Source organism: Labeo rohita, chromosome 19 (genome assembly GCF_022985175.1).
Source record: "Labeo rohita strain BAU-BD-2019 chromosome 19, IGBB_LRoh.1.0, whole genome shotgun sequence".
Lineage (NCBI taxonomy): Eukaryota > Metazoa > Chordata > Actinopteri > Cypriniformes > Cyprinidae > Labeo > Labeo rohita.
This window is the reverse complement of record NC_066887.1, coordinates 30,358,831-30,367,472: the sequence shown is the minus strand read 5'-3', so window position 1 is coordinate 30,367,472 and position 8,642 is coordinate 30,358,831.

Genomic DNA, 8,642 nt, shown 5'->3' with positions numbered 1-8,642 from the left:
TCAGGTGACCCAAACCTGTTTCTTGATTTGAAATAATATCATTAAAGCATGCAGAACTAAGAAATATATATTTTTAAGATTTTGTTAGGGAAAAATGACTTGGAAAAAGTGTGAAGAATTTAAAAAAACATGAAGTGTTTGTCATGTTCTGACCATAAAGAATATTTTAAAGCCACTTTTAGCCATCTGGTTTTTACAACTTTCACATTGTAGCAAAAATCTGCCTTTAAACTTGAAATAAATAACAGTTGTGTTACATTCATCGTGATAATTATCGATATCGACTGATATGAAAAAAAAAAATATCGTGATAACTTTTTGGCCATATCGCCCAGCCCTAATTTAAAGTTTATTTATTGAAAAGTTGGAATATTTTGGTGTTACTTTTCACTTAAATTTAAAATGATAGAATTTAATATTATGTAATTTACATAATTGCAATAATATATTTTGTAATGGAAGCAAATTGAGTTAAAATGGAAAAATGCAAAACAAGCATTTTTACTAGTGGTCTTCAATTTATGATTTGCATAATTTTAAATAATGTGTTTGCTAATGCAAACATTGTTTTAAAATACTTAAGTGTGAAACACATTTAATCTTTTAACTGTCACCGTCTCTTCAGTGTCCCTTTAGTGGGAAGTTTACTTCACTATATTACTAATAAATCCTAATCTAATCATGACTATAAATCGTTGGAAAAGTCTAAGACTCCTAAATAGATTTTTTACCACAGATTTTTGTTAAAACTATGTAGAAACAGTAATAGATTCATTAATGACAAGAGTGCACCTTAAAAATCTACATAACTACATCGTCCTGACCTTTTTTCACAAAAAGTCGTTTCCCTTTTTCCTTTTCGTTGCCTTTTTCCCCGTCACATTTTAGAAATCATCAGAAATTATAAATCGTTTGACAGTTAAAAACCTCAAAATTCATCCTTCAAAAGCCATTTTAAAATCAGACATTGCACTACCATGGAAATGGGACTTCAATATCATATTATAAAATGTATTTGTTCATGAATTATAACAGTGTAAGTTTGAATAGTGCACTTTTATGTCTGTGTTCAGAAATGGGGGTGACAGTTAAAGGGTTAATAGTGTTCTTAAACTTTTGAACCCTGCTGATTGTATATGCTTGCTGTTTGTGAAATATGTGTTTGGTACAATATTTATTCATTTTCATTTTTAAAGGGTTGTTTGTCATTTAGGAGATTCTTTCTTGCTCAAAGCAACCTCTAATACAGGACAGGCAGTCTGGAAGTGACGTGGAGTGGAGTATTATTCTCAAGAAAATTAGAAAAACAGTGAGTACAGTATTATCACAGTATTATAATGTTATGTGTGTTAATATTATGAATCCATGTGCAGTTTGTTCCAGTTTGTGTAGTTCCTAAAGCTAGTGTCACTGAAACCTTTCACTATTTATTTACCGTCATGTCGATCCAAATCAGCATGGTTTCTTTCCCAGGTAATACAATTAAAACAGGATATTTAAACTTGAAAAATAATAAAATATGATTTTAAAGTACAGCATATAGTCTTGTGCTGTATTTTCTATACAGTAACAAAGCTTTCTGAGCAGAAATTACAATCTCCTATGATCTCTCAATTATAAATTGCACATTTCTTAAATTTAATTTTGCATGTACTCTACCAGTCAAAAGTTTTTGAACACTAAAATTTTTTTTTTTTTTTTTTTAAGAAGTCTCTTCTGCTCATCAAGCCTGCATTTATTTGATCCAAAGTACAGCAAAAACTGTAAAAATGTGAAATATTTTTACTATTTAAAATAACTCTCTTCTGTTTGATGAAATTTTAAAGGGGTCATCGGATGCTAAGTTCACTTTTACATGCTGTTTGAACATTAATGTGTGTTGGCAGTGTATGTAGAACTCTATATAATGATAAAAATCTATGCAGTGGTTTTTAATTAATCTGTAAAAATAATATCCCCTTTTTCAAATCGAGCCATTCTCAGATGCCTGTCGTTGTGGCGTCACACCAGCAGAGGCCGCTCCCACATGAGCGTCTTACCTCAGATCAGTCCAACCTCCATGTTTTGATGCCGGGTGGGGATGTAAGTTAGACAAAAATATCTCCGATTGAGCGATTGAGGTGTTGTGTTGCTGGATGTAATAATGAACATAGTGGTCGTCATTTACTCCTGATTTTTAACCAAAGTATATTAGAGACTTTTCATTAAGACCCTAAAGAATCATATCAACTTGTGGAAAATGGGCATCCCATGACCCCTTTAAAATGTAATTTATTTCTGTGATTTCAAAGCTATTTTTTAGCATCATTACTCCAGTCACATGATCCATCAGAAATCATTCCAATATTCTGATTTGCTGCCTTTTTTTTTTTTTTTTTTTTTTTTTTGTTAGATTTTTTTGATAAATAGAAAGTTCAGAAGAACTTAAGAAGCATTTATCTTAAATAGAAATCTTTTGTAACATTATAGATGTCTTTATCATCACTTTTGATTAATTTTAAGCGTCTGTGCTAAATAAAAGTATTCATTTCTATAAATTCTTCCCCCTAGCAAATCAGCATATTAGAATGATTTCTGAAGGATCAAGTGACACTGAAGATTAGAGTAATCACAGGAATAAATTACATTTTAAAATATATTCAAATGTAAAGCAGTTATTTTAAATAGTAAAAATATTTCAATATTTTGTTGATTTTGCTGTACTTTGGATCAAATAAATGCAGGCTTGGTGAGCAGAAGAGACTTCTTTAAACTTTAAATATCTTTGTGTCCAAAAACTTTTGACTGGTAGTGTATGTATGTTTAAACTATCATGAAGCAGCTAATAACTTGGTGTCTTCCTCGCACTAAGCTATTTTATGACTTTAAAAGAGTTAAAATATAGTGTATAAGTTTTTTTTTTTTTTTTTTTTTTTTTTTTATGATCTATTTCTTTGTAGATTGAAAGTCATACAAATTTGAATCGAGAGTAAATTTTGATAGTTGAAGAAAGCCACAACAATATTGTTTAGTCATTCAGCAAAGTCCAATATTGACAAAGCAATGCCATCTTGTGTTTCCAATACATAGAGTTTAAAAATAGCTGTTTTAGATGTTGTTTTACCTTTGAGCCTAAAACAATTTCAAATCCCATTGTTGTCAATGAGCAATAAAAACAAGTGTGCACCAGAGGGCATCGTCGCACAGATATACTAAATATGAAGCAGTAAACATCCTTCCATTCAATTCTGTTTATGGAAATGATTTTTGAGGAACTTTGCGAGTCTGATGCTCCGTCGAGCCCATCAAATCTTGGCCTCACGGCATGCATTAGCATGCGACGCTGATTGTGTTAATAATTTCAGCCACCTCTGGCCTTTCCAGATTATCACTGTCTGATGTGTGCAAGCCTTAAGAGATGGTTGCCAGGAAACAACCTGCACATTAATTGCCAACATTTCCGATAATTCAGCGTAATCTGTTCAGAAAGATCGACTCGTCGGTTCTCGTCTAGGCTGTGTCAATTTAAATGAATGGGAAGCCAGGGAAAGTTTCACCTTCCTGGGGAAAAACGGCACATTTTTACATTCGTAAATGTGTTTCTGTCTGTGTTCATGGGTCAGCGCTCAGCTGTCAGGTCATTACTGTCAGCACTGATGCACTTGGAGACGACCCATCAAGCATCTTGATACTCTCTCTCACTATTTAGTGCTGTGTATTGGGTATAAACATGTTGACATCCAGGGAATTGAACTGTGCATTCAGTATGTATTATCTGCTGTTTATAAAAAAGCACCTGGTGTGATGTGCACCAGTACTGTTTCTAAACTTTTTTTTTTTTTTTTTTTTTTTTTAATGCAGTGTTTGGTAGTATGTCCATATCTTAATCACACTGAGGGTGAAATCCCCCCACTGGGGTAAAAGACCTTCCAAACAGAAGGGTAAGATGGAGGAAGATGACCCTCCTACTATATATTTTTTTCTCTTGACAATTGATGGCACAATATCAACACATTTGATGAATGGCTATGTTAGTTTTAATTTTATTTCATCTAAATACCAACATTTGTAAGATTTAGTCAGTCAAAACAGTTGTGAGGCCAACTGGTCTAATTTTGTGACTCTGGGAAATAGTAATTTATGACTTTTGCATCTATTTGTTAATGGTTTTTAGACATGTGAAAATTGTTTATTATTTATTTATTTATTTTATTTTTATTTATGTATGTTTACTATTAATTTTTTTATTTTATTTTTGAAGTAGAAGGTTCAAATGATACTTTAGGGGTAAGATGGGCCTCTCAGATATGGCGCACAAATCCTCTTGTGGCATGTTGTTGTTACTAGTGTTATATATTTTTATGTAATTCCATGAATTAGATAAAAATTTCGGACAGTTTTTTTTATTAAAATCTACAGTGAAAATTCAATTTGCATTCATAGAGTTGCTATTATGCATATTACTTTACATGCATATTACTATACAGCTCTTATAATACGTATCTTAAATGAAAATATGGGCAATTATATATGTATTTTATATATATATATATATATATATTGTATATGTGTGTGTGTATGTGTGTGTATATATATATATATAAATATATATATATATATATATATATATATATACACACACACACACACACAGGTGTGTTTGTGTGTATATACAAATATATATTTATATTTTTTATGGTGTGTGTGTCTATTTTATATAAATATATATGTATGTATTTTTATGTGTGTGTGTGCGTGTGTATAAAAATATTTTGAATTATATCAAAATTCATTTATACATTAAGTAAAATAATTCAAATGCAATGACACCAGGTCAATTTTTAAGGTCTCTTTCTAAGAGATTTTAAAAGTTAATTTTAAAAGTTTCAAATGTCACAGTCCATGAAATTACTGGACATATTTTCAGACAAGACTTTTATGCTTTGCTTTTGTTAAAGGTAATTTAATCTTTTTTTTTTTTTTTTTTTTTTTTTTTTTTAGCAGCTGTAGAATTGGGCAGTATTTGAAAACCTGTAGTGCAAATAATTGGATTGAATTTATTATAGGATTTAAAAAGTGGGCTCACATTGACGTTTTCAACCCAAGACCTCTCTTGCTTTTTACATCATGATTTTTAACCTAAAACCATTTCTTCTTAAACAATATATAAACAATGTCGATGTGTTTGTAGCAAAAAGTCTTGCACTCTGAGATCATAATATCACATTTTCTTTTAAGCAGCGCCTTTAGCTGTGTTACATCTTACATACAGTGTATTTAAATGAGACTATTTATGTAGCTCAGAAACGTGTTTCCCTTTGGCACTGAATCCCAGTTCAAGGCTAATGCATGACTTTTCCTCCCACCTAAAATATTCTAAGCTGTGTGAACAAAAAAGAGTCAGGTGTCTAGAAAAATAAAATAGCTTTGATGGAATTAAACGTTTGAAAAAAGGTTTTGATTCTGAAGAAAGTCTAAATTTGAGCAATAGCCATTTAGCAGTAAATTTAGTTAAACCTGCTCAAGGTGCATAAGGAGTCATTTGGTGAAAGTGGAGGTGGAAAGTGTTTTGCGAGAGCGTTCGTTCGTAATGAAGCGGATCGTTTGTATTTGTTATTCCGAGAAGTAAGAAAATGCCTTTTGCGAGCCGTGTGGGAGTGAGTCATTAATTAACTTTCAGCAGTCTAATGAAAGACCTCTAAGGAAAGAAACACACTAATGAGATTAACAACGGTGTAAATAAATTAACTTCAGCACAGGCCTATCAGTCACCATTGCCGCTGACACCAATTGCTGTTGTTTAGCAAAATCACTTCACGTCAGTTCGGCCTGTTATCACTAGCCGTTTCCGTATTGTAAAATATGAGCGTGAACCTTGCTTGTGAGGTTTATGAATGTGCAGCTGTGTTCACTGAGTTGATACTGAAATGAGTAGATGTTAAAATGTAGCATTTGTCATATCACTATAACACTTTTTTTTCATGGCTATAAAGCCATCAATAAATAGACATGAGAAAAAAGTGAGACTTAAATTAAGTAACAAACTTAGAGAGTTTGTGTAGATTGTTAAAATGTAGAAAAGGCTATAAAGCAGAGCACTGGACTGAAATGACATCTTTAAATTGTTTTCCTCAACAGCAGCGACAGCAATTTCAGCTTTATTACCATACCTTTTGCTCTTTAAATTATATCATGTAAATAACAGGACAGAAAAAAGTAAAATAAACAATACAGTTTGTAACATTTTGTAAATCTTGAATATAATGCATTAAGAAAGCACTGCAGATATTAAGATATTAAGCTCATCGGGTTTAAGCATGCTTGCGGTTTAATGCTTTTTTATTTGATTAAATGAAAAGATGATTTCTAGTCACTTACAAAATTAAAACAAATACTTACTGTTCATCTTATATAACAGCCCTGCATCTTGAAAAAAATGCTTATTTGCAAAAAAAAAACCCAATTTATTACCTAATTTGATGATAAATATATAATATTAATAAATATGATGTAAATAAAACATTGATTAAAGACATTTATGTAGGCCTAACACTTTACAATAACTAATATTAGTTATCTACATTGTTTTAGGTGAACTAGCACTAACTAGCACTAACACAAGTTTATATATATATATCTGTTATTTTCTGTTGCCATTTATATGTTTGCATTTTCTTCTGTCACTGGCGATAATTTAGGCATAAAAATTTGTGTTTAGAAACATACATACATGTGAGAATTGACTGAGAATTGATCAAGTTTAATTCAAGTTCAAGTAATCTGGCTTGGAAGATACGAAACATCTTTTGTGGCAGTACAAGACTTCTTTACCATACGAATGCTACAAAGTAAACATTTTGTAAGAAAGTGCGCTGTGTTTGAGCAAAAAGGTGCTATTTTTTTTTTTTTTTAAATCAGCACACCAAAATTAGTGAAATATAGGTATTGGATTTCATTCAACAAATATGTTGCATGACGATGTGATATACAGGATTATACGTAGTCTGTCCCAAACTGTAGTACATTAAAAAGCTTAAAGGTGCCAAAAAAAAAAAAAAAAAAGATCTAAAATTATAATTTAATGATACATATATATATATATAATATTAATAAATATAAATAAAAATAAAAATAAAAATATCAATCAAAACATTAATGTAGGCCTACAGTTTTCTTCTTTTCTTTTTTTCCCCTCACAAAATAAGATTAAATTATGGGTAACACTTTACAATAACTAATATTAGTTATCTACATTATTTTAGGTGAACTATCAATAAAAATACTTCTAAATCATTTATTTGTCTTAATATCAATTTCAACATTTACTAATGCATTCTTAAAATCAAAAGTCGTATCTATTAATATTATTTAATAAACATTAAATAGTTTAACTGACAATGAATTTTAAACTAAAATTAACAGATTAAATACTTTAACAAATGTATTGCTCATTGTTAATGTTAGTTAAGTCAAAACTAATTAACTGTACTGTAAAGTCATAAATATGCATATTTATCATCATTAATGCACTTATCAAAATTATAAACAGTCAAATTGTCAATCATTTTGGTTTCGCTGATAAAAAGGAATATTCATAACGCATCATTTGACTTACAACCTGCAAAGGAGTGGAAAAATGTGATTAAATACTCAATTTAATGTCAAAGAAATTTACCTTAACATGAGTTTATAAATATTTTTTTTTTTCCACAAGGTCTGTTATTTTCTGTTGCCATTCATATGTGTAGTAAAAATCCCACAGCAAACATCTGGGTCATGTTTGCATTTTCTTCTGTCACTGGTGTAATTTAGGCATAAAATTATGTGTTCAGAAACTTATGTGTTGTGAAAATTGACTGAGAATTGAACAAGTTCAATTCAAGTTCAAGTAATCTGGCTCGGAAGATAGGAAACATGTCTTTTGTGGCAGTTTGTCTGCTGATTAATAGAAAAAACAAGACTTCTTTGCCAATGCTACAAAATGTGGATTTTGTAAGAAAGTGTGAGGTTTTTGAGCAAAACATGCACTATTTTTAAACCAAAATTAGTGATATAAAAGTATTGGATTTCATTCAGCAAATATGTTGCATGGTGGTGTGATATACAGGATTACAAGTAGTCTGTCCCAAGTTGTAGTACATTAAAGGAGAAGTCCACTTCCAAAACAAAGATTCACATATAATGTACTCACCCCTCTTGTCATCCAAGATGTTCATGTCTTTCTTTCTTCAGTCATAAAGAAATTATGTTTTTTGAGGAAAACATTTTAGCATTTTCTCCATATAATGGACTGATATGGTGCCCCGATTTTGAACTTGCAAAATGCAGTTTAAATGCGGCTTCAAACAATCCCAAATGTGGTTGTAAACGATCCCAGCCTAGAAAGAAGGGTCTTATCTAGCGAAATGATCGGTTATTTTCGTTAAAAAAATATATATTTTTTTTAAATCTCAAATGCTTGTCTTGTCTTTCTCTCCCTAAACTCTCTGTACTCTGGCTCAAGACAGTTAGGGTATCTCGAAAAACTCCAATCGTATTTTCTCTCTCAACCTTAAAAAATCATTTCAAAGTCATCGTACACCACTGCAGAAGTACCGACTCAGTCTTTGCAAAGTGAACATGCAAAGAGGATCAAACACCCTTAACAAAAAAGGTAAAACAGT